The 25,593-nt window shown below is 42.4% G+C and overlaps 1 long non-coding RNA gene across 1 annotated transcript in view; it reads right to left on the bottom strand.

Moving 5' to 3' along the window:
* Window positions 1-20,526, bottom strand: part of LOC310678210 — a 25,103-nt gene extending 4,577 nt beyond the window's left edge. The window contains exons 1-2 of the long non-coding RNA XR_014511695.1: window positions 20,354-20,526; window positions 19,629-19,749 (exon numbers count right to left, since the gene is read on the bottom strand). This is a non-coding gene — a long non-coding RNA (uncharacterized lncRNA). The remainder of the gene's footprint in view (window positions 1-19,628; window positions 19,750-20,353) is intronic.
* Window positions 20,527-25,593: the final 5,067 nt, after the last annotated feature.

Below are 25,593 nucleotides of genomic sequence, written 5' to 3'. Positions count from 1 at the left end.
TCCTATTGTCCTTCCTCCCCCCCTTTTTTTTGCTGATGCAGGCAACAAAAGTCAACAGATAACAAATGAACAGAAAGGCTCTCACTCTCCTAGAAATTCACAAGCTCAGGACATTTGAGATGTAAATAGGTCGTGCAACACAACTGCAACAGGTTGGAAAAACTGGTGCCAACATCATGGCATGCCCTTGAATTTAGGGAGAGAAATAATGATGTAGAACAGAGCCAGTGTGGTGTCGTGGTTAGAATGTTGGTCTAGCAGCTGGGAGACCAGAGTTCAATCCCCAGACAGCCATGAAGCACACTGGGTGAACTTGGGCCAGTCACTGTTGAGGTTCTTAATATTGTGCATTTGGATGCAATAGGATGAATAAAAACTGACTCTTCTTGAAATAAAAATGGTCCAGTCAAAAAACATGGTTCAAAACCTTTACTAGCAGAATTTGCTTCAAAACTTAGAACAGATAAAGTTACATCCAGATAGTTGCATATCATCATGTGCTTATCCCAGCACAAGGAAAACATCTTAGAAATATGAAATATCTTCATCCAGAGCTGGAATCGAAGTCCTGCCTCTCCCAAACCACTTGCATTTTAGCTTGAAACCTCAAGCTGGAGAGAGAGATTAGCAGTCCTTTCTCTTTAGTGACTTTGGAACAAAGAGCTCACTCATACAAAATGGAAGCCTACAGATTAACATATGCGCAGAGCTGTAATAAAATCCTTTCTCGTGTGATTTAAGTTAAATACCTTGTGAGAAGAGCCAGCAGAAATACAGTCTTACCAACTTGTTAGGCACTCTGCAGCCCTAGTTTAGCTTCCGTTGAAGTTTCCATAACATGCTTCACAATATACATGCGGAGTTATTTTCCATTTCAACGTGTAATTAATCAATTATACTTAATGTTCATTGCCTCTCAGACTAACCTAGCAAACATGGTTGTTGTGGGGATTAAATTAGGAAGCACAGAACCATGTATGCCATCTTGAGCTCCTTGGAGAAAAATGTGGGGTATGAATAAGATGAATGAATCAACAAATAAATACAGTGTACGGTGGTTGATGGTCCTGTGTAGGCTAGGTTGCAAACAATCAATGCAGGGACAGGCAAATAGGCATGGAACTGTTGTCAGCCTGCTGCATGTAGGCCTTGTGTTGTGCAGGCCTAGGACTCAAGGTGTTAACATTTCTTCCCCTAAAGACACTGTATTCCAATGACTGTTTAAATTCATTTGCACTTTATTGAGTGATGGTGCTGTGATTAAAAGCTGAGGTGTACATCGGCTAATTATATTGTTGGTTTTAGTCCAATGATGACTTAAACCTGAGCTTATTAACAGTGTTTATTGGATTGCCAAGTCAAGCATTTATTAGAATAAACAGCAATTTCCCTTAATTTTCCTGAAACCTTTGGGTGGTTACAGTAATATGGTGAAAAGTAATAAAGACTTCAGAGCATTAAATAAAATATCAGAAGATTTGGTTGCTCATTAAAGCAGAACTAATCTGCTTTAAAAATAGAAGGATTTCCTATTGCTCGCTGAGGATTCTTAAGAAAATAAGCTCTTGTTCCTGACAGAGGCGAAGCAGAAATCAACCTATTCAGTTGGTGGGAACTCGCTGGCACTGCTGGGTTTTGCATGTGGATAATTATAAACCTGAAAATCCAAATAAAATTTAGGGTGCTTTTTTGGGGAGGGGGACTGTGAGTTAGAAGAAATCAGTACTTTTATTCAGTTTCCCATTGATGACGAAAAGATCCACAGGGAACACTCCTGGGTTTGGCTTCTTTGGTTGAGAAAGCACAGGAGACTTAACACATCTTTTAAATATTTGCATTATTTACAAATATTTGCATTAAATACTCAACTAGAGCATAAATGGAGGCACAGAGGCACCCCAACCAGGGAGCACACCAGATCCGCAGAGAAAGATATTCTGAATCCCCAAGGTCCCTTCAGTGGTCTCTCTCTGTCTCTCTCTCACACTCACACACAATTTGAGTGTTATGTTCCTCGTGTGATTAGAATCTCATGCGGGAGAGAGTGAAGCTATGCTTACAACTCTGTCTTTCCCTCATGTTCCCATCCCCAGGCCCTCTCATCTTCCAAATGTGAGAAGGAAATGTCTGAAGTGGGCTAGCTGCTCTACAAATGTAGGCTCCCCCTCTGATATATAATTCTGGGCTACAGGGTTCCAAAGCATATAGTAAGCCTGTGCATGCAGAGTGGACTCCTTCACACAGAGCATCTCTTGTGCATGGAAGGTGGCAGGCAGGACTGAGTGACAGGGATGTGATGGATGGGGCTGAGCACCAGGTACATGACTCAGCTGGACAAGTGAGTGCGGATTGACATCCTGTGTCATGAGCCCTGTTGTGAAGTCTTGAATGCTCAGATAGGATTTTTGTCTCTTCCCATTTGCCAACTCTTGCTTTTTTCTCACACAACTTACATCTACCTGTATTTGAGTTGGGGGTGCCGCCTTCTCTGATGACTCTTTGATGCAAATGCCCCCACTTATCAAGAAGTGACCTGGTATTCATTAGATCCCACCTCTCTCTCTCTCTCTCTCTCTCTCTCTCTCTCTCTCTCTCTCTCTGTGTGTGTGTGTATACAGTAGTACCTCAGTCTCTGTTGATGAACATTTCGGTTTTTGAATGACGAAAACCCAGAAGTAAATGCTTTGATTTTTGAACATGCCTTGGAAGTCGAACATGCCATGCGGCTTCCACTGAATGCAAGATCCTGAGGCCTAGCTGTTGGCTATTGAGTTTTCAGTATCTGAACTCGACTGGTCTTCTGGAATGGATTACATTCGAAAACTGAGATTCATCTCTCTCTCTCTCTCTCTCTCTCTCTGTGTGTGTGTGTGTGTGTGTGTAATATTTCTAACCTGCCTTTCCTCACAAAGTGCTCAGAGCACTTACTAAAATACAACATTTCAGCAACACAGCAATACAAATAAATAGATCCAGGGTAGAAGATAGACAAGCTAGAGCAGCATATGGCTCATGAAAATTCACAGAAAATGAATTACCAAATGTCTGGTTAAACAAATATATTTTAAATTGGCACTGAAAACTCATCAGAGTCAGTGCCAACAAAATATGTAAGGGGAATGTATTTCATGATGAAGGCACTATAGCGGAAAAGACCCTTTCATGGGCACCCGTACAGAAGATGTCATGGCAATGTGTCACTGCTAACATGGCCTCCCCTACTGATCTTAAACCATGAGCAGGTTGGTATGGGATGAGACACCCATTTAAGTATTAGGTTTTAAGCTGCTTAGAGCTTTGTACACCATCACAAGGACTTTCATTCTTCTTTGGTAGCACATAGGCAAGCCAGTGCAGCTTCTTTAGAACTGGCGTCATATGCTCCTGATCTGCAGCTGCTCAGTGATTCACAGGTTACCTTCTGAAATATCATCAATGACAGCCCTGCACAGAGAACAGCACAGACATCTGTCAGGGAGTTTAGCAGTGCACAGACCACTGTGGCAAGGCTATCCTTGTGGAGAAAGGGTTGTAAGTGGTGAACCAGCTGAAAGCCACCTGTGCCTCCAATGATGATGATGATTCAAGGGACACCTCCAAGCTACAAACCTGCAACCCCATCAATAATGGGTAGCCCAAATTATAGACCCTCGGACCAACCACCCAAAGAGCCTCTGTCTTGTCAAGATTCAGCCTCAATCTCACTTAACTCCATCTAGGTTGTGGATCACCTTCAGCTTTTATTTCCATTTCCATTTATGGGGATGGCAATGTCCTCTACAGCGGTGGCAGGGCTCCTGTACCTTCAACAACCACATAACAGTTGGCAGCTCAAGAGACAAAGATTTCCCCATCACTGGCATCTATTTGCTGAAAGAAGCCTACCCTGCTGTCGGTCTGTCTCGCTCCTGTTAAAGGTGCAGGAGGGTCCCTGGCTCAACTTCGCACCTACGCATCTATTATTAGACACATGTCAAAGGGAACCAGGGAAGGGATTAACATCCTTTTCATACCTGAGTTTGTTTAACTGGCAGGCAGCAGCATGAGCAGAGGGAACAGGAAAGTCTTTGAAAGATCAGAGATCCTATATATTTTAGATGAACCTGTGTGTGTGACATTTACAATGACAGGTTTAATAGAAGCCAAATGAATTGCTCCATGGGAAGACTCTGCTTTGATATAACACAAGGAGGCTCCTTTTTTTGTTGCAAGAAATTGCAAAAGGGATGGAGTGTGTCAGCCGAAAGTTGAGAAGGATTGAAATGGGACTACATCACGGTGTCTGAAAATGGATCTTTTCATTATAGGTTGCAACAATAAGGAATTTTCAAATGAAGAAACGATTCATGAATAGAAAGGAAAGCACTCGGTGTTAGATAAGAGCAAATACACACACACAGACACACACACACACACACACACACACCCTTTTGTCACCCTTTGATTCCTCTGTCCCCTAACTGTGACAAAGAAAAGGTCATGCTGGAGATATGGAGATTATTTTGGCAATGAAACAAGGTTTGTAGAGATACATATCTGACAAGAACTGGAGAACCATCCATGCAGAAATGACAATATTAATCACTGGGAAAGGGGCAAAACGGAGGGAAATGGAAGAAAGAGCATGCACTCTTACACGTGCACGGGGAATGCAAGGCGATAACTTCAAAGGGCAGCACGGTGATGTTCACAGCATCAAGTTTTGTGCAGGAAATTCATTCTTTTTAATCCAGAACTCGAAAGTAGCCCTTCAGAATGAAGATGCAGAATGACGGCTGGCTTGAAATCCCTTTCTGTGTATCTCTAAAGGAGTTTGGAGTTGGAGGGGTCGTTAGATTCACCACTGTCTTCTAAATCATAAACCTCAATGGGAAGAAATAGTTTTGCAAACACACCAGAAAGAAGACTTGAGGACAAGATTATGGGAAACGGGTTGTATTGATTAAAGATAACAAATTGGAGGATCTGCAAACCAACTTCACTGAACCACATAAACCAAATCAAATACATCTGAGCTGGTGAATTGTTATAAATGAGGGGATTCTATTGCTGCCATCGCCTGGGCATGTTTACAGTCACACGTTGTGGTCATGCAGCAAAGTATGGCAAGAACCCTCTCTCCTGGGAGGGTGGGGGCAAAAAGAAGGAAGAGTGTGAGTCTTAAGAAGAAGAATAGTAATAGTAGTAATAGTAATAATAGCATCAGAAGTGAACAATAGACACTACTGGATACTGTTAGCACATCCCCTTCTGGGGACCACTGGTTAGTCATGGGCAAAAGCAGATAGGTGGAAAAACGAATATCAATTTTACCTTTGTCCTGTAAGCTAGAATCTATATAGTTGCACACTGGATACTCTGGGAACCATAGTTCTGTGAAGGCGAATAGGGATTCCTAACAAATTTCTCAGGACTTTTCTGCAGCTATAGCTTCTCAAATCTGGTGGTGCCAGCAATGAAGCCAAGAGATTGAACCCAACATAAAACTTTTAATGCATATATGTTAGGGTTGCCGTATTTCAGAAAGTGAAATCTGGACACTAAGGTTGTTTAAGTTTTTTTTTTGCAAAACCGCCAAAAAAAGCTGTTTTTGAACTATTTGGAACTAATATTTACAAAAAGGGGCACTGCCAACATGGCTTGCCATATGTCCAGATTTCCCCAGACATTTAGCCGGTTTCTGCCAGGACACTGCTTTCAACTACAATATTCAGGATAGGTCTGGGATTTCCAGATGGCAACCTGAATATATGTAAAGGTGCTCAGTGTGAAGGGGCAGTTCTGTGGAGTCATGCTCCAGACACCAGGGTTGCCGGATTGTGTGGGGATGTGGCAGGATGCTGACAAGGTCAGGCACATCAGTGGAGCCAATGCAGTGCTCTGCCCGTGCACTTGCGCTGCCCCAAACATGCCACCACTCTGCGTCTGCTCCATCCAGGCAAGTGGCAAATCTGGAATGTGCCTCTGCAGCACTGGCCAGCTTTGTCAGCTGTTTCTGAATATATGCTCAAAGTCCTATTAGTCACTTTCTGATGTTTGATGATGGCAAAGGGCCTGCTCCTGTGATCCCACCCCACCTCTATATCCTATGTGCTTTCAATGAACACAGAGCCTCTCCTAAATATCTGAAAGTGGCTACAGCGAAGGATTTTTAAATGTCACTGAGCTCTAACCAATTTGTTCCTCTGAGTTACTAGTACTACTACTACCTATTTGTGAAAAATGTGGATGCTGGTACTAACACCTTGATAAATATTGAAATCTCACACCCATCCCATCCTGTGTCCCACCCCCTTTGTTTATTGATTTTGTGAAAAACTTTTAATTAAACAGTTGATCATAAAAACACTCAAAAAAAAAGAGGTGCCAGTAATATAAATCAGTAGAAAAAAAGGAATATATATATATATATATATATATTGGTTTTCGTAGATTTTCACGGGTACAGGAATGCAGGTTTTGGTGTCCTCGGGTGTCTTCCCGTGTAAAAGTTGGGGTGTCTAGGCGACGTTTCGACGAGGTCTCACTCGTCATCTTCAGGCTGGTGCTTTCGGCTTCTTGTTACTGGAACAGAGCAGGATCTCAGTGTTTGAGTTCCTATAAATACTGTTGAGGAGGTGTGGTGTATAGCCTCCAATGTTCTGGGCAGAGAGGAGGTTCCCAGGCTAGTGTGCCTTTTCTTCTTTTGTTCCTTAATTACTTGAGGGATATCTTGAGTGATTTCTTGAGTGATTTCCTGAATCCCACTTAGGTGGGTCATTAGGTGTGGATTAGTTGCTAAAGCCTTCGTGTCTTGAACTCTTGAACTTTGTGAAGAGTTTTTCTGAGAAGATGGCTGTACTGCACGAAGCCAAGCCAGAGCACAACCAAGTGCAGTACAGCCATCTTCTCAGAAAAACTCTTCACAAAGTTCAAGAGTTCAAGACACGAAGGCTTTAGCAACTAATCCACACCTAATGACCCACCTAAGTGGGATTCAGGAAATCACTCAAGAAATCACTCAAGATATCCCTCAAGTAATTAAGGAACAAAAGAAGAAAAGGCACACTAGCCTGGGAACCTCCTCTCTGCCCAGAACATTGGAGGCTATACACCACACCTCCTCAACAGTATTTATAGGAACTCAAACACTGAGATCCTGCTCTGTTCCAGTAACAAGAAGCCGAAAGCACCAGCCTGAAGATGACGAGTGAGACCTCGTCGAAACGTCGCCTAGACACCCCAACTTTTACACGGGAAGACACCCGAGGACACCAAAACCTGCATATATATATATATATATATATATATATACTGTGAATATTATATGTATCTTTGTTCCTGCTGCAGCTCTGAAAGGTACCAGCAATACTATAAAACTTGAAAGAGTTCTGGTTATAAAATCATCCACATCACCTTTTGAACTCTGCCAGGCTGGAAGCTACTATAAACACCCTGTGGAGACAATCACATGTGGAACATACTGGTACTTACATTCCTTTTCTTGGCCCTGCCAGTTACAAGAAAACTATTCCAGTAATGAAAGGTGGATTGGGAAGAGGCTTAACAATGATGAGATTCCCCAGAAGAACAATAACCTCTCTAATTCATGCGATTTTCTTTTCCACTTCTGGAGGATTTGCTAGGGAAGGAATTTAATATTTTCCTTAGATAAATGGACTAATATTTAATAAAAGCAAATCCAGGTGGCAATGTCAGAAAAAATAAGGAATTCACATGGAGTCTGATCATATTGGAACAAAGCAGCTAAAATGAAGGTTGTTAACTCAAGGATTTATTTTTTTTAAAGGGTCATCAACTTCAGAAATGTTTTTTTTCTTGACATCTCATATCTGATGGCCTTGAGGCTTTCTAAGAAATTCTGTACTTTGCCCAGCATCTGGCCATTCCTATCTCCCCTTCCTTTTGTGTTCAGGTTTCAAAAGATTGAGAGACAGTCCTACCAACAGCTAGATCAGAGAGAAACCATGTTGTCAGTCTGGATAGCTCAGTTGGTGAGATTGTGGTGCTGATAAGACCAAGGTTGCAGGTTCAATCCCTGTATGGGACAGCTGCATATTCCTGCCTTGCAGGGGGTTATACTAGATGATTCTCATGACCACTTCCAACTATACAGTTCTATGATTCTATTACAATTCTATGTCCTTGGTGTAGCTGTGCCATGGCCTGCTTGTGTAACAGTGAAAATGTCCCTTCTGCAGAACCGGTGGTATCTCTGGTATCACAACAAAACAGCCCAAAGAAAGAGCGAGAGAGTGTGAGGACACTGTTAATGTGCATAGCAACCAGCCATTGTGCATATGCACCAGAGCTCATGGAGAATGTGGACATAATCTTTCCATGAAGAGGGAGCTATGCACTCTGTCCCCCCCCCCAATCTACATAAATTTCAACAGGCTTTGGGAAATGTGTATATATTGACTGAGGTTTCTGTATTCTCCAGCTGTCATGGATAATCTCCAACAGGTCTTGGGAAATGACTGGGAAAGGTGCACAATTCCCTCTTTGGGAAAGGATTATGTCCACATTCTCCACGAGGTCTGTTGTATGTGCACAATGGCTGGTTGTTTCTCATTGCTTGGTAACAAACAGGACTGTGTGGACTGACTTGATCATCAGTGGCTCATTCAGCCATGCAAGAATCAAAATGGCTGTTTGATGATGCTGTAATTACACACTGATCATGCAGATACGAACAGGCCCTTCATATCTGGGTCTTCAAGGGCCTTTTCGGTGGCTGCTACCAGATTTTGGAACTCCCTTTCAAGAGAAGCTAGATTGGCTCCCTCCTTGTTGTCCTTCCACCAGCAGATGAAAACTGTTTTATTCTGATAGACTTTTGGGAACTGACTGTTTTTTAAGGAAAGCGCTTTCACTATCTGTATTTTAATAGATTTATTTATATATTGTTTTAATTCTATTATAGTTTAATAACTTTTAAACTATTTTCTTTTATATGTTTTTATCTTTCTGGATTTTATCTGTGCTGTTTTAATTTGTGTATGCTGCTTTGGGTCCTGTCTGAAAAAAAGACAGGTGGTTGTTGCTGTTGTTAATAATAATAATGTATCTGATAACCCTGCGTGGTTGTTTGCCTCGGCCTTTGAACAGAGACATTCGCGGACTAGTTACATCTGTCTTAGCAGGGCAAGGCCCAGCATTGCCTTCACTTTCTATCTTTTAAACAAAAATGAAATCTAGATCAGATCAATAAATCATCTTCTCTGCTTTCAACCCTCTGCATGACAACTTATCATGTTTCTAAGTGTGAACTTGACCAGTTCTTTGTCATTTGTCTTGTGTGTCCTGTTGTAGTTTGGCTCAAGGGTGAATATTTGCTGATGATGGATGTGACTATTCCTGACTGTATTTGCAGAGATGTTATTAACCTATATTCTTCTTAATATTTCATAATAAATACATTATTCATATATTGTTGCAATAGACTTGCCAGCTAGATGGCCTGTGAGAGGCTGTTAGTGGGGAGTTCAGCTTAAAGACGACTGCTCACGTACAACTCAAGTCTATATAAGTTTACTCAGAAGTTAGTCTCACAAAGGTCACATCAGCACCACACATTTGAAACACTCACACACCACAGTAACCGCCATGGCTTCTCCCAGAGAAACCTGGGGATTGTAGTTTGTTAAGGGTACTCGGAATTATAGCTCTGTGACAGGACTCCGAATTAACAAATGACAGTTCCTAAGATTCTGTGCATAGTTGTCAACTTTCCCCTTTTCTTGTGAGGAATCCTATTCGGAACAAGGTCAATTCTGTATCCAGGGCAGCTGTTTATCAGCTCCATCTGGTATGTAGGCTGAGACCCTACCTGCCCACAGATTGTCTCGCCAGAGTGGTGCATGCTCTGGTTATCTCCCGCTTGGACTACTGCAATGCACTCTACATGGGGCTATCTTTGAAGGTGACCCGGAAACTACAACTAATCCAGAATGTGGCAGCTAGACTGGTGACTGGGAGCGGCTGCTGAGATCATATAACACCAGTCTTGAAAGACCTACACTGGCTCCCAGTACGTTTCTGAGCAGAATTCAAAGTGTTAGTCTGACCTTTAAAGCCCTAAATGGCCTCGGTCCAGTATACCTGAAGGAGCGTCTCCACCCCCATCGTTCTGCCCGGACACTGAGATCCAGTGCCGAGGGCCTTCTGGTGGTTCCCTCACTGCAAGAAGCCAAGTTACAGGGAACCAGGCAGAGGGCCTTCTCGGTAGTGGCACCCGCCCTGTGGAACGCCCTCCCATCAGATGTCAAAGAGACAAACAACTACCAGACTTTTAGAAGACATCTGAAGGCAGCCTTGTTTAGGGAAGCTTTTAATGTTTAATAGGTTTTGTATTTTAGTATTCTGTTGGAAGCTGCCCAGAGTGGCTGGGGTATAAATAATAAATTATTATTATTATTATTATTATTATTATTATTATTATTATTATTGAATTTCCCTTTAAAAAGCGGGGAACGTTGACAGCTATGATTCTGTGACTGCTAAGGTGCTATAAAATATCTGGTGCGAATGTGACCTAAGTTTAACACACATGCTAGAAAGCTTGAGCTGAATATCACCTCTCTAAATCCCCTCCCCCGTGTACTTAATCGTGATTCAGGTATAAATATTCATGCAATTTTGTTCTTCTATTGTGTGGAGCTGGAAGATAAGAAGGGTCAGCTGGTTGCTTCGGCAACAGAGGGATTCTCCCTTCCTGTGCTACTGGAAGATAGAAAAATGGATGGGCTTCATAGGGATGTACCCCTGCCCACTCAAATATTGTTGCAAGATGGGGGGCAGCACCGGCCCTATTATTAGGCAGAGTGAGGCGGCTACTATGAAAGGGTAGCAGATTGTTAGCTCCCATCCAGCTAGCAGCTGGTGGGATGTTCGGTCCCAGTTGCCAGAATAACTTGGCTAGCCTTGGGTATTATGTATGGGGAAGCATCATTTGTTTTGTTTTTCTTCAACAGCAAACAGTCTTGGGCTGGGGTGGCCCTGTTTATAGCACTGCAAATGGCTCTGTTTCAGCTCAGACCTCTTTTCCTTGTAATTTTGCTAAGGACAACAGCCATGGAAGCTGGATTCTATGTGTGACTTCCATCACTGAATCCTGTGATGGAACAATGTGCTTTGTTAAAGAAGTACTTCCTTTTGTTTGGCCAGAATCTCCCACCATTTAGCTTCACTGGTTGACCCCAGGGTCTGTTAATAATAAGCGAGGGAGCCAAACGTTTTCCTCCACATCGTGCATAGTCTGAACATGAGTCTGATTATTAGCAGGTTCTAAAAATGCTGCTCATATATACTTATGAGTCAATCAGTTTTATTGCAGTGGTTTTCCTGAAAAAACCCCCAAAACCCTCTTGAGAATTGAAGTTAACTGATGGAGCTGAGTACCACCAGCAGAACTCTTTCTCATAAATCTACGCTTCTCAGCGTTCTTGAGAGAAACCATAACTGTGCTCAGTGGGCACCTTTCCTTTGCAGAGTTTATTAATATTCACATTTCTAGGACGCTTTTCAGCTGGTGGGCCTTCAAAGCAACTAACAAAGTTAAAGGCAATAAAGCATGATGAAGCAGCAGGCACAATGCAGCAGGAAACCATTCTGTAAAATACAAGAAGTGTGACAGAAAGCTAAGTGTGACAGAAAGACCAACAGGACAGTAGTCTTTTTTCAGCATGCCAGAAAGCATAAAGTATTAGAACCACATGAAGGGGGAATTTCTTCATCTATGGGTGTTTGAGGTTCACAGCAGAAGCAAGTGGTATCTGGTGAAGTGACATCATGGCGGGCAAGGGCCCATCAAGGTAGGGTAAATCCAACCAGAAATTTCCTTATTTGGAGAGCAGAGGAAAAATGGGGCTTTGCTTTCCTGTTGGCTGAAGCACTTTCCTGCTAAGGAAGCTTTAGGAAGATGTTGTCCCACTAGGCTGCATTATGGTTGAGTGCACCTTCACAGAGGAGTCAACCAGAAAGCCAGAGTGATTTTGCAGACTTTGCTCACATTCACACCCTACATTTAAAACACATTCAATTCACATTTAAACTACGTACATTGCTTCCCCCCAAAGAATACTGGCAATTGTAGTTTCCCCTCACAGAGCTACAATTCCAGCACCATCAGCAAATTACAGTTCCCGGGATTTGTGAGGCTGGTAAATGGGGTACTGCCACCTCACCGAAACCTGGAAACTCTAGTAGCTGCAATTCATAATACCCTTATCAAACTATAGTTCCCAGAATTCTTTGGGAAGGATGTCCTTTAAATATGCTTTAAAGGAACGGTGTGTACGCAGCCTAAGTGTCCACAGGATTGCAACCTTCATAAGTAATTTCTGCCAGCTGTGAAAGTGTGTGAAATTCAAAAAATGCTCTCACAGGTATCACTGATAACTCCCAGTACGAATTAATCCCACCATAGCCAGTGCTATGACTACAGCCAAAAGCAGAGAAGGCCTTAAGATATGCAGGGAAGATGAGACTTTTAAACTCCCCGGCAGTAGTAATTGTTAATCTGTGTGATATGTGAAGAACCGAGATAAAAATGATTTGAGGTTTGAAGCTCTGCAGGTGGACAATTAATGAGCTGCTAATTGGCTGAGAAAAGAGACCAGCAGTGAGGTGCTTATCCTAACCAGGAAGATTTTCGAACAAAGATATAAAGCTAAGGTGGAGTTTCATTATTATCGGGGGCTGTAATCTAGCCAGCACGCTGCTGAGCTTTTCCCCTTTCTTTCTACAGTCGGGAGCTGAAGCGCAATCATAGCCTCGCTTCGTGATGTCTTTTGTCAAGACGCTGGTCTTTTTTTATTCCCCTGAATGTCCAAGCTTCACTCTTCCAACAGGTCTCTTACTTGCTACACAGGCAGTAATTGATTATGTTGGAGGCTGGCAGGAGCTCTTGGATGCCACTCCACTGCTCATTAATTCTGTAATGCAGACAAACCGATGCAGTCTTTTCTGTCCAAGGCCACTCCTTCCTTTCCCCCAAGGGGCAGGCAGTGTGTGCTGCAATGTGGCTTGCAGAGTCTTTTCGACCTTGGATTTAGAGACAGTCAACCAGAATGTATTACAGTACAGGCACAACATGGATATCTTGATGTCCAAAGCTAGAGCATCTTACAATCTAAAGAGTGGAGCTGAGAGGTCACCCTGCTTTTGGTGATTAATTTCTGTAGCGATAGCACTCCCAGCATGGCCCAGTGCAAAATATACTGTACCAATGACTGTTCTAAAGCCATTTATTTGTAATATCTTTGCCTAAAATGCTAAGAAAAAAATGGAAAGTAATGCCAAAATGATGCCTTTTCTGGAAACTATCATGATTAAGGTTGTAAGGCAGCGACCTAGAAATGAAATCTGTAATAACTTTATAGTAGGAAAAGGATAAGCAATTACATCTTCTCTGGCTCCACTTCCTCTTTGCCAACTTTCCTCTTGTTGGGGCAAATAGCAATTCTTGTTTTGCATCGCAGAGGGTGAGAGTTAGGCATGGGCAAATCTGTCTGTTTCAGTTTGCTAAATTTCTCATTTTCCTCATCTTGATCTTAGTTCATTACATTTTTGCATCAGTTTGCAAGCATTCTTTTTTTTTTTTAAAGTCCCCATGAAAATACGTCAGTATTTTAAACCACATTTCTTCCAACATATACATTCTTGTATGCAATTCTGCCATATATATGCACACACATACAAACAATTTACCTGCATATAGCGAATGCAGGGAATTAATGTTATTTTCATTAATATAAACATTTTATGGGCATTTTCCCATAATATTACACTTCTTTTTTCTTTTTAGATCTGCATTACAAAGTTCAGAGCAGTGCCAGTTTCAAAGGATAACTGCATTTTGGCTTCTGTGTTGTTTTGGAATTTGTGAGTTGGTTTGGTTTGCATTAAACAAAAATGAATCCCAAATAAAGCAGGAAGGAAGGATGTTGTAAGCATGATCTCTGGTTTGTGAAATACCAACGTGGATAGATAGTGGTTTCTAAGAGGGTTCAGCTCCTGGCTTAACTTCAGTTTGCATCTGTAAAAGGCTTACTTTTACAATAATGAACCTGCTCATTATTGAGATTGTCACTGGAGACCCTGCTTGAGGTGCCTCATCACAGACAATAGAGCCCTTTCAGCAATACTCCCTAGCTTTGGAATACCATACTGAAGATTACATGCCTGGCATCTTTACCAAGTTTTAGAGGCCAAATCAAGACTTTTTATTTATCCATCTGCAAGGGACTGCTAATGTAGTTAAATAGCAGGGTCAAGGAAACCATAAAAGTGAAGGAGAGTTCTAAAAGCAATGGAAGTCTTGACAAAATGAGGAAAACAAATTGGAACACAAACTCTAGCAAATCAATTGTAAATTGATGAGGAACCCAATAACGGCACATCCATCCCATGATATAACAGAGCTCATAACTCAGATGACAGGGTGTGTGACATGGGACTTTTTCTCTGTGGCCTCATGTTATGCACACTTGGAATACACAAGCAGGAACTTTAGTAATGGGAACTATGGGTTGTGACCTAATTTATTTCACTTGTATTCAGTAAGGAAAGCTGAAAGCTTGGAAACTGCAAAACTTGTTAATATTATAATTGCAACTGGAATTTTTTTTCATCACTACTAAAGAATTTATGAAACAGAAAATTTCATAAATGGAGAAATAAACCACTGGGAAATTTTCTGCCCCACATCACTGAGGACAACGAACAGCCTGGCCTCATAACACATATGCAAAGAGCTGGTTGATAATGCCTCTCTTCCCAGAACTCTTCCAGGTACTCAGGATACCAGACATGAACACTGCACTCTGGTCAGTGACTGAAATAAATCGATTCATTCATTCAGACATGAAGACACAATATCTACACCATTCCTGAGGATGAGAGGACAGAATACCCCAGACAGGTGAGCAAATGGGATGGAAGGGTATCATGGCTCAGTTTTCTCCTGTGTGTCATCTGAGCTGGCAATATTGCCAACATTGCATTGGCTAACTGAAGCTTCACTCTCCTGTTGCCCTCCTGATGTTTTGGACTACAACTTCCATCAACCCCAACAAGGACTTCTGGAAGGCACCAGGCTTTTGAAGGATGGGTTGAATGATCCTTTATCCCTCAGCAGCTAGGATTCACATAGGGTAAGTATACAATGTGCATAAAATGGCAGGGGTTGATATCCATCCCTGAATATGTGAGGCACCTCAACAAACTTCCCCAGGTGCTTGCCATACCTAGAGCAGCTCGATCTAGTGAATTAATGGTTCTGCCACCACATTTCTGCTTCTCTCTCTATGTTCTCCTTATGCTCTTTACATATCAGAAATAGGCTTACTGTTCTGGTGCCTTTGATTTCAGTTATCTTGAATTTTATTTGCCTGTAGCCATTTATTGTTTTCCTTTTAGAAAGGCTGGTTTTCTAAGTCTCTTAGTTTATATGGTTAGATGAAAGATACCATCAAATCTGAAGAAGTGTTGTAAATGGAAGGGGTGGAGAAGATGTCAAGGCTAAAACTTAAATGGTGAAAATGACAGAGCTGCCAGTCAGATATGCTAGCATTCAGGGAGGCTTGAATAATACCATCTAACCTGCAATTATATAGTCTCACATCGCATCCCGATAGGTTTCAGTTTCCATTGCTGAGCTTTAGCCATTTCAATGTTCATAAACAACACACCTTGGTTTTCAGAAAAATAAATCACTCCTATTTATTTGCACTTTGGTCAGCTTTCTCCAGCCTTGTGCCCTCCAGATGTTTGGATGAATTCCACAGGCCTAGCCAGCATAGCAGTAGTTAATGGTGATGGGAATTGCAGTTCAAAACATCTCAAGTGCACCAGATTGGGGAATGCTGACCCAGGTAGTTGGGTGTAACAAAAATGAAGGAAGCATTGCTGTTTAAGGCCCATGCACTTTGATATCCACACATGAAAGCAGATGTGAATCGTATTACAAAAAGAACAATCATGATCCACACATAGGAAACAGAATGCTTACAAGTTTCATAGGTAAAGGTAAAGGGACCCCTGACCATTAAGTCCAGTTGTGACTGACTCTGGGGTTGCGGCGCTCATCTCGCTTTATTGGCCAAGGGAGCCACCGTACAACTTCCAGGTCATGTGGCCAGCATGACTAAGCCACCTCTGGCGAACCAGAGCAGCGCACGGAAACACCATTTACCTTCCCGCCAGAGTGGTACCTATTTATCTACTTGCACTTTGACATGCTTTCGAACTGCTAGGTTGGCAGGAGCAGGGACCGAGCAACAGGAGCTCACCCTGTCACAGGGATTTGAACCACCGACCTTCTGATCGGCAAGTCCTAGGCTCTGTGGTTTAACCCACAGCACCACCTGCGTCCCTACAAGTTTAATATTCCTTCCCAAATAATAATCTCTCTCTCCCATGCCCTTGTTTGATGACAGACGCATGTTTTTCTTATGTGATAAGCACTCTTCTAGGGCTGATGCCAAGTTTGGGGGGGGGGGGGCTGACGACCAAGCACTGCATTTATGGAGCTCTCCAATGCCACCTTGTCCCCCCCCCACCGCCATGAGTTTAATAGGGGTGAAGAGATGGCAATGGGGATGGCTGGCTGTAGGAAGCCTGGTGCTTTGCAGCTCTGGAGGAAACAAATGCAACTACAGCCACTACTATATTTCCCTAGCCTCTTTGAGGTGTTGGAGCCTAAAATAGTTTTTTTTTTTAAAGGAGGAGCATCAACCATACTGAGCCTGCTGGGTTTTCGTGGGGAAGAGAAAAAACAAAACTGCTAAGACACACTGGCGGAAGGTGGAGGTGGGGGGAGCACACCACCCCCGGCACCATCGGGGAGGGGTGTACCATCACGGCCATCCCCGGACACATGCCGTGACCCCCCCACCACGCTGGGCACCACGCCCCTGCGGTGGCATGCCATGCTCCCAGGACGCATGCCACGCCCCCTTGGGTGGCATGCCACACCCCCGGGACGTGCGCCAGTCACATACCTGCCTCTCTCCATCCCTGGTGGTGGAGCATGCGGCTTCGCCACTGCTAAGACACAGAGCTTTAAAATGCAACCTGTGCCTGGAAAGAACCAGCTAAAAGGTAAGTGTGGATAAGCCCTTAGCCTCAAAATAAACCTTCTACAACACTGTTTGGAGAGAGGGATATCTGGTTCATTTGAAGCCACTTTGGGGGTCTTCTCTATAAGCTATGTGGAACTCATAAGTTTCTAAAGTAATTAATTATAGCTCTGACTCCACTCATTGGCCAAAAACACTGCAGGCTAAGAGCAGCCTAGCTCATTTCTCAGAAAGCAATTGTTTCAAAGGGTGCCTGCATTCTAGGAGAGCTGCTTTTTTATATTAAAGCTCAGACTCTGAGTCCCCTGCTAGCTCTGGGTCCAGTGCAACAGTATCTTTGTATTATCTTTTGGCTGTCCTGGGAAGAAGTGGCAGATGTAGGACTGTGAACTGTCCAGGAAGGGAGAAAACATTGCTGATTTTAAGGGTATGTGTCTGATGTCTAGGGGTAAGAGGTGCCAACTTTGAATGAAGTAGCAAAAGGGCATCTGCTTTCGTTCACTGTGTTGCAAGGGGGAGAGTGGGAGATACCATCTTGGCCAGAGTCAGTGTCTCATGACATCAAATCACTACTCCACCCCCCCCCCTTGGGTGATCCCAAGTGAACAATAGTGTGTCAGCAAGGCAGCCTGTATACTTTAAAAAATCTTGTATAGACTACAGACCCCAGATACTTTGGTGCAGTTCAGCTGGGAACTGTCAGAATATTTTCCTTTTTATTTAGTTGATTTGCCATTTAAAAGCTGCAACGCTTTGCAGAGAAAGCGATTTGCTTAAGAGCATCCATGTTCAAACTCCCCTTCCTCGTTTCACTTTTTAGCTTTTTAAAAAATGTGATATGTTTATTGCCAAAAGTTATATCAAGGACAGTAAAAACCTTTCAGCTTTAAAAACTAATTGCCCCAAAATCAAAGGCATGAAAAAGCTGGCTGTCTCCCATAAATGTGCTGTGGGTCATGTAAATCATGCTATAAGTTGGAATTAGATATGGCATCTTGCACAATGTATAAATTTGCAGCTGCAGAAATTTATTTTCTCTCCAAAAAGGAAAGCAAACTCCTCCCCTGCTTCCTATATCCCCGCAACAAGGTTCTGTTCCTCCCCCCCCCTCCCAATCTAATCTCTCTTACTTCCATCCATAATATATTTGGAAAGCATCAGTCAAGTCAATGTGTCTGGGAGATAGATTGCCGTGGGAAATGGCCTCCATGTTTTGGGATGAGAAATATTGGTCAGAAATACCTTAATGGGAGAGGCGATGGAGCTAATTCTCTACCTCCTGTTTTGGGATTGGTACTAGTAGCAAATTGGCAGCTGGCAGCCCTAGAAAATTATTTCCTACTTCTTTCCCTCTCAATCCTGCAGTTAGGACAATATTTTATGAAACACACTTTCCCCCACTGCCAAATTTCATGCTGCGGAAATATGGATAGCCTCTAAGTTTATATCTTGGTGAAAGCATTCTTTCTTTCATTCCTTCTCTTCCCAAAATCAATTTGAAACCTCAATTAGTAATTGATGCTTATACTCTGCAGAAAACTGGTAGTATTTAGAACAAATACTGAACTTTCAGAACAGTCCAGAAAGTGGGGTGATATGCAAACTACTTCAGATCTAATTTAAAGAAAAAGCAACCTAAATTGCACTTTCTGAGGCAACACATGATTTTTATGAGGACTTCTTTTTTTAAAAAATGCAAACGTATGTGGAAATGTGCAAAACTAAACAGTGGAAAGAGTGGAAAAAGGAGAAGCTGGGAGAAATCAAAACAGAACGATGAGCTTGTAATTGGTTGATTGCCTTTAATACAAATGGTGGATTGCTTTTTTTAGGATTGAAAAACATATTTTCTTGGTTTATTTTAGCCTTGTGTTTTTTTAAACAGGGTTTCTAAACATGGCCCAAGGGTTCTTCCGTCTTGGGAACCTTGCTTTCCCTTCTTGTGCTGACAAGAGGCCCAGGCCACTTCCAACTTTTGATGCCCTAGCCATTGGCAGCTGGCAGTCACTGAACCTGGTAGTCATGGTCAGTGAGACCACAGACAAGTTGTTCTGGTTTCCTCCCTCCTTGCAAAGATACAGCAGTTTCACAAATAATTATCACATAACTAAACTGAAAAATGCCTTACTTTTGCTGTCACAGTAGTGCCTCCACTGGGAGAAAAGTTGTGTGCCCCTCCCTACCTGCTCTAGTTTTCTACCTATCCTCTTCCTTTGCAAAGGAATAGCAGACAATTATACATTGCAAATTTATTGATGCTTAGCACTTACCGTAATTGTCTTACCTTAGAAGAAGAAGAAGAGTTTGGATTTGATATCCCGCCTTTCACTCCCTTTAAGGAGTCTCAAAGCGGCTAACATTCTCCTTTCCCTTCCTCCCCCACAACAAACACTCTGTGAGGTGAGTGGGGCTGGGAGACTTCAAAGAAGTGTGACTGGCCCAAGGTCACCCAGCAGCTGCAGGTGGAGGAGCAGAGACACGAACCCGGTTCCCCAGATTACGAGTCTACCGCTCTTAACCACTACACCACACTGGCTCTCTTACCTTAGTCATTGCTGTCACAATGTCCATTGTAGGTTCATGTCACAATCATCATTCATCATCACCATCCTTTTTTATTTGTATACCATCTTTCTATCTTACAATACTCAAGGCGGTTTACAAGCTGAAGAAACAAAAAATGTACAACTTATAACAATCTAATGCAGTACAAAAATGTGATAGTAAAACAAAACTTTAAAATAAGCAACCTACATCAAAAAGTAACATTCAACAATTTAGAATAGTACAAAATAATAATATCAACATATAAAAGTTAAACACAAATCCACTCAACAGCTACAATAAATAATTTCTAAAGTATAATCCATAAAACAATGGCAAGCCACAGTACATAAAATAATACAATACAAATTGAGAAGCAGAGACTAGAGGGTGGGGCAAGGCAGGTGGAAGGAGGCCTTGTCTGACGGAGTCTCTTCTCTCACAATAAAGCCTCCTCTGAAGTCCATGGGGATTAAGGCCTGAGCTGGTTTGTTTTAAAGGTGCCACACAGGGTTGTTAAAAAGAACCTCTCTTTGCTTCATTTTCTGCATTGTCTTGAACATTTCGAACTACTACAGCCTGAAAAAGACCGACGTTCAATTTTAGATATGTTGGTTTTATGATAAATTGGGGATCTTCGTAAGAATCCAAACTTGGTCATTTTGACAAAGATTACTTTGTGATTATCTAGCTATCTATCTGAAATTGGCGATGTAAAAACTAACCTGTCTTTTCTCTTGCATTGGAATAAGTCTTGTGCCATTTTCTACTTCACTTTCAAGTTGTTCTTTGCCCTCCTTTTCTCTCTCCCTCTTTCTCCTCTCCTTCTTGTCCCATTTCCTCTGCTCATATGAACCTTTCTTCCCAGCTCTCACACTGCAAAATACGTCTTGTGATCCCTGCTGGAGCAAAGTCAGCTGTAAACAAAGAAAGCAAATTGGTACAATGTTGTATAAGCAAGATTTCCAAATTACCATGGCATCCACTTGGGTTTACGCTCTCCTCCTGCTGACAGCATGAGTGGGCAGAGGCCAGTGCTGGAGCAAAAATGTGTTTGTGTTGAATCACCACCATCCTGAAGAGCTTAATTTATAGAATCAATAAAGGCTGCAGGCACTGGTATTTGGGAATTGTTGTGGTCTTGGGTTATCTGCACTGAGCTGAGGATTCTAAAGATAACTATATTTGAAGCAGGGTTGGGAACTAGTGCCCCAAATTCCAGCAACTGAGACAGGCTCATGTCCTACTGCATGATCTAACTCCAAACTGATCTGGAAGCTGCCTGCTAAATCATAGAGTCACTTCTCATGCAGAATGTACTGGAAGAGACTGCCTAGCATGTGATGGGAGGGTTGTTGTTGTTGTTGTTGTTGTCGTGTCTGACATTTCATGACCCCATGGACCAGAGCACGCTAGGCACTCCTGTCTTCCACTGGCTCCCGCAGCTTGGTCAAACCCATGTTGGTAGCTTCGAGAACACTGTCCAACCATCTCATTCTCTGTCGTCCCTTTCTCCTTATGCCCTCAACCTTTCCCAACATCAAGGTCTTTTCCAGGGAGTCTTCTCTTCTCATGAGGTGGCCAAAGTATTGGAGCCTCAGCTTCAGGATCTGTCCTTCCAGTGAGCACTCAGGGCTGATTTCCTTAAGAATCAATAGGTTTGATCTTCTTGCAATCCATGGGACTCTCAAGAGTCTCTTCCAGCACCATAATACAAAAGCATCAGTTATTTGGCGGTCAGCCATCTTTATGGTCCAGTCTTCTTTATGGTCTCAGCTCTTACCAACTCTCACTGGAAGGGTACCATTGACATTTGCTGTTTCTATATTGGATAGCTCTGCTAGAACATTTTGAGGGAGGAGCAATGGTCTTTTAAACTACATTCAACAACATCAAGGGTCAGTTATGGAGCATCTATTTTGAATATAGAAAGTCTCAGATTTAGTCTCAGCCATCTCCACCGAGAACACAGGTGATGGAATGAGGAAACCCATAGCCAGTTATTCTCTGTTGGTGTACTGAGAAGACATTCTAAGAGAAAAGCGAAAAGCTAGCAAACCTCAGCACTTTTCTCCATGTGAACTGAAACCTGAGGGGGGGGGGTGTTGTTGTGGGATTGTGTGTGACTTTTGAGTGATGCCGTGCTAAAAATCACTGGATCCACATGACAAGCTGCTTCACATGGATAGCAGAGCTTGCCATGTGCAGAAGCCTCCAAGGGCTTCTCTGATGAATCACGTCTTAGTAATGTGATGAGAAAGCAAGCCAAAGAACATTTAATATCACACACACACACAGTGTTGCAGTAATGTTAGAGAAAATTTTTCTTCCTTTTAATTAGCCCACAGAACGCATTGCTTTCGGATATTAACAAGGCAACATTTAACAAATGCTCAGACATTTTCATTAGTACCTTGATAATCTGCACTTAGCTAATTCGCACACAAAAATACCCCCCATGGACTTGGCTAAGATTTAATGCCAGAAAGCTTGTAGTGCAGTCTTGTATTACAAAAATTTCATCACTTACACTAATATACTCCAGAGCATGTATTAGTGTACCGTGAAGTATTATGAATAATTAAAAATAAACTAGACTTGTCAAAGAAACGAACAAAGTACATTTTATGCTGCATAAGCTCAGCTTTTTACTGTGCCCTCCCCCCGCCTCACTTTTTAAATTTGCGATTCCTTTTTGGTTCACAAAGTCCAGCAATTTGCAATGGTTTTCAAAGGCATTAAAATGGTTTAGTGATGCTCTGCTGTGTAATTAAGAACATTTGTAGTTAGACTCACTTACCAAGGGGAGGGGGGAGCTAAAAAGGGATGGGAAGGACTATGTTCTTTAGCATTTCGGGGGGGGGGGGGGAGAGCTGAATTCTATAGGTCAGAAGTACAGCTTAGTAGCTATGAATGCTGTTGTGCGGAATGCTGAATATATAGGTGCTATAATTGATACAGTTGCTTTAGCCTGTTTCATTAATACACAGCCCAGAAAGTTTTGCTGCCTGAAGCAAAGGACAAAATGGTACCCCCTCCCACTCTATGTATAGAAGACAATTGTACTAGCAATTGAATTTCACTTCAGCACTGATAATGGAACAGCGTCATCCACCACAGCTGAATGCAACAGACTAGCTTATGGGGCTCATGGCAGATAAGGATGGGGAAGAAATTCAATTTAGTTCACAGTGAAAGGCAAACCCAAATAATTTGCACTTTCTGTGACAGTCCATGAACCAAAACACAGCCATCCTTCAAAATGTGCATTCCCCCATATTTTGCAGTACGGTTTCCCAGCCAAGTAATGTGTACAAGAATACACATTCCGGGGTGGAGTGTGCCGATGAATGCATATATTATTGAAAATGGGATACAAAAATGCACAGTATTATTTTTTTAATTTTTAAAAATTTATTTACTGCCCTTTATTAAAATATCCCAGTGTGGTGCACAACATTAAAGGGAATTTCCCCCCTGCAAAAATATGTATAATCTGCATACACAGATTAGGAGAAATTCACATTAAAATGAATTTTAGTGGGAAGCTTTTGTTTTATTCCAATGGGCAGACCACATAGCAGGCACAGTTCTGTCTTCTAATCATTCTCCACCTCCTAGCATCTGCCACCTGAGGTGACTGATGTTACATACTGCGCATAATGGTAGAGATGGCCTTATGTGGCTTTCCCCTTAATACCTGCACTCTTTTGAGATTTTTGCATGGTTTTGGAAGTGTCTGTTACCCAAGCTATAAAGTAAGACCGCACTCTTGGAGCTATTGCTTTTCAGCTTGTGATCCACTGCATTATATCAGTTCTTTGTTGATCAGGGGACCATCCAAGTCTCCAAAATTACATGTGGCCATCAAAATTCCTGAGATGTGACAAAGGAATCTAACTCTTGCCCTTCTTATTTCTCTCTCTCCACTATTTCAGTGTATTCTGGGAAGCAGTTGGCATCCAAAGCTATGATCAGAACTGGCAATGTTGAAGCAGTGCTTAGCGCCACACTAGTACATCTATTTCTATCCAGCTCATAGTAAGGTAAGTCTCACTTCTTCATGCAGGGCCAGGTTTATATAGAGCTCAAACTCTTGGCTTTCAGTGGGCCATTCCTCAGACAGGCTCCTTCTGTCTGCAAAGGCCATGGCTGCTGGCAGCTTTATTTCATGTGCCATGACCGCTAGTTGTAAAAAGGAAGAAAGGAAGAAAAATCAGTCCAGAAGGACTGTTGGTATCATCTTTCATTAAGATAAAGGACTTGCACAGACTGGATTATAGGACAGATCTTTTATCTTGTTTTCTAGCTATGCTCTAGTTGGCCTTCAGCAAAGCACGGGAGAAAAGCAGATATGAAGAAATACTCCTGCTTCTCAAGGGATATTTAAGTGTTGCCTGCAAATGCTTGCAAAGCCCTTTCCCTCCCCTTATAATTCCATCCATCCTGCTATTCAAGCAAAAACAAACAAACAAACAAACAAACAAACACACACAAAACCTGTACACCTTACTCACCAGCCAAGGAAAAACACCCTTTTATGAAGGTGGGAGGTGAGTAGATGGCAGGATGACTCCCCTACTGGCTCCCTCATTATGCCTGGCTCGCTCTGGAACTTGAATGAAGGAGAAGGGATATAGCTCAATGGTAGAGCATGCAAAAGGTTCCAGGTTCAATCCCTGGCATCTCCTGGTAGGGTTGGCGAGATTCCTGTCTGAAACCCTGGGGAGCCACTGCCAGCAATGTAGACAATATTGAGCCAGACAGACCATTTGTCCGAGTCAGTATAAGACAGCTGCTTAAATTCATAATAATGCTTCTGGACATAAAAATGTGTCTTCAAGTTATGCAGTCAGTTTGGCAGGCAGGTAGAATGGCCAGCTTGTCTGTCTGTGAGGGAGCTCTTCTACTATTGTTCACCCCTCTCCGTTTTGTTTTGTTTTTTGCTTGTATTTGTGTGTGTGTGTGTGTTACATACCGTTTGTAGGTGACTGTCAGGAAAGGCTACAGCCAGTGTGGTGTAGTGGTTAAGAGCGGTAGTCACGTAATCTGGGGAACCGGGTTCGTGTCTCCACTCCTCCACATGCAGCTGCTGGGTGACCTTGGGCCAGTAACACTTCTTTGAAGTCTCTCAGCCCCACTCACCTCACAGAGTGTTTGTTGTGGGGGAGGAAGGGAAAAGGAGATTGTTAGCCGCTTTGAGACTCCTGAAGGGGAGTGAAAGGCGGGATATCAAATCCAAACTCTTCTTCTTCTTCTTAGGCTTGCTATATGTCAGGAAAATTCCTGACATGTCCTGGCTTTCTGGTATAAATAACTATTTTGGGGCTAGTGATTGGGTTATGTTTCCTCATAAAAGCTCAAGAATTTTGATTGTGTCCTAAAACTCAACAACTTTGCGGGTGTCAGGGATTTTACTTTTTGAAATATGGCAACCTTAGGAAAGGCTAGCAAGAGGGGTGAAAGGTAGGCCTCATTTTGAGTCTGAGCTGGATGTGACTGAGGAAGAGCAAGAGGTATGACAAATCTTGGGTTTACTTGGAGCTTAGTGGGCAATGCTGGAAACATATTTTTGTGGGCGCAAATTGTTAGGAGAGCTTGTTGGTTTTCATTGCAGTTGAGCATTCATTTAAAAACAGCATTATTTGTCCCATTAACGTATTCAGCACAATGCCATTATACCATTTCCCCCAGAGAATACAGGAAATAGGAAGAACCAGCATGCAGAGACACTGATGCTGATACTAGATGAAAAGCCAGGAAGAATTCTTTAAGAGAGAAGAAAAGTTGCTGCTTCTTGTCTGTATACTCCAGGGAAATTGAGAAGGATGGTGTTTGAAACTTCGGGAATAATTAAGAAAAATGCCTGTGTGTATATTGGAGCAAGCCGTAAGTCTTTTTGTCTCTGTTTAATAAAATTCTAGTCTTTGATGTAAATGATAGAGGACCAGTGGTTATTTATAGA

This window comes from Podarcis tiliguerta (genome assembly GCF_965153285.1).
Source record: "Podarcis tiliguerta genome assembly, chromosome: 5".
Lineage (NCBI taxonomy): Eukaryota > Metazoa > Chordata > Lepidosauria > Squamata > Lacertidae > Podarcis > Podarcis tiliguerta.
Note: the sequence above shows the minus strand (reverse complement) of the source record. Positions and strands in the feature narration are given on the sequence as shown.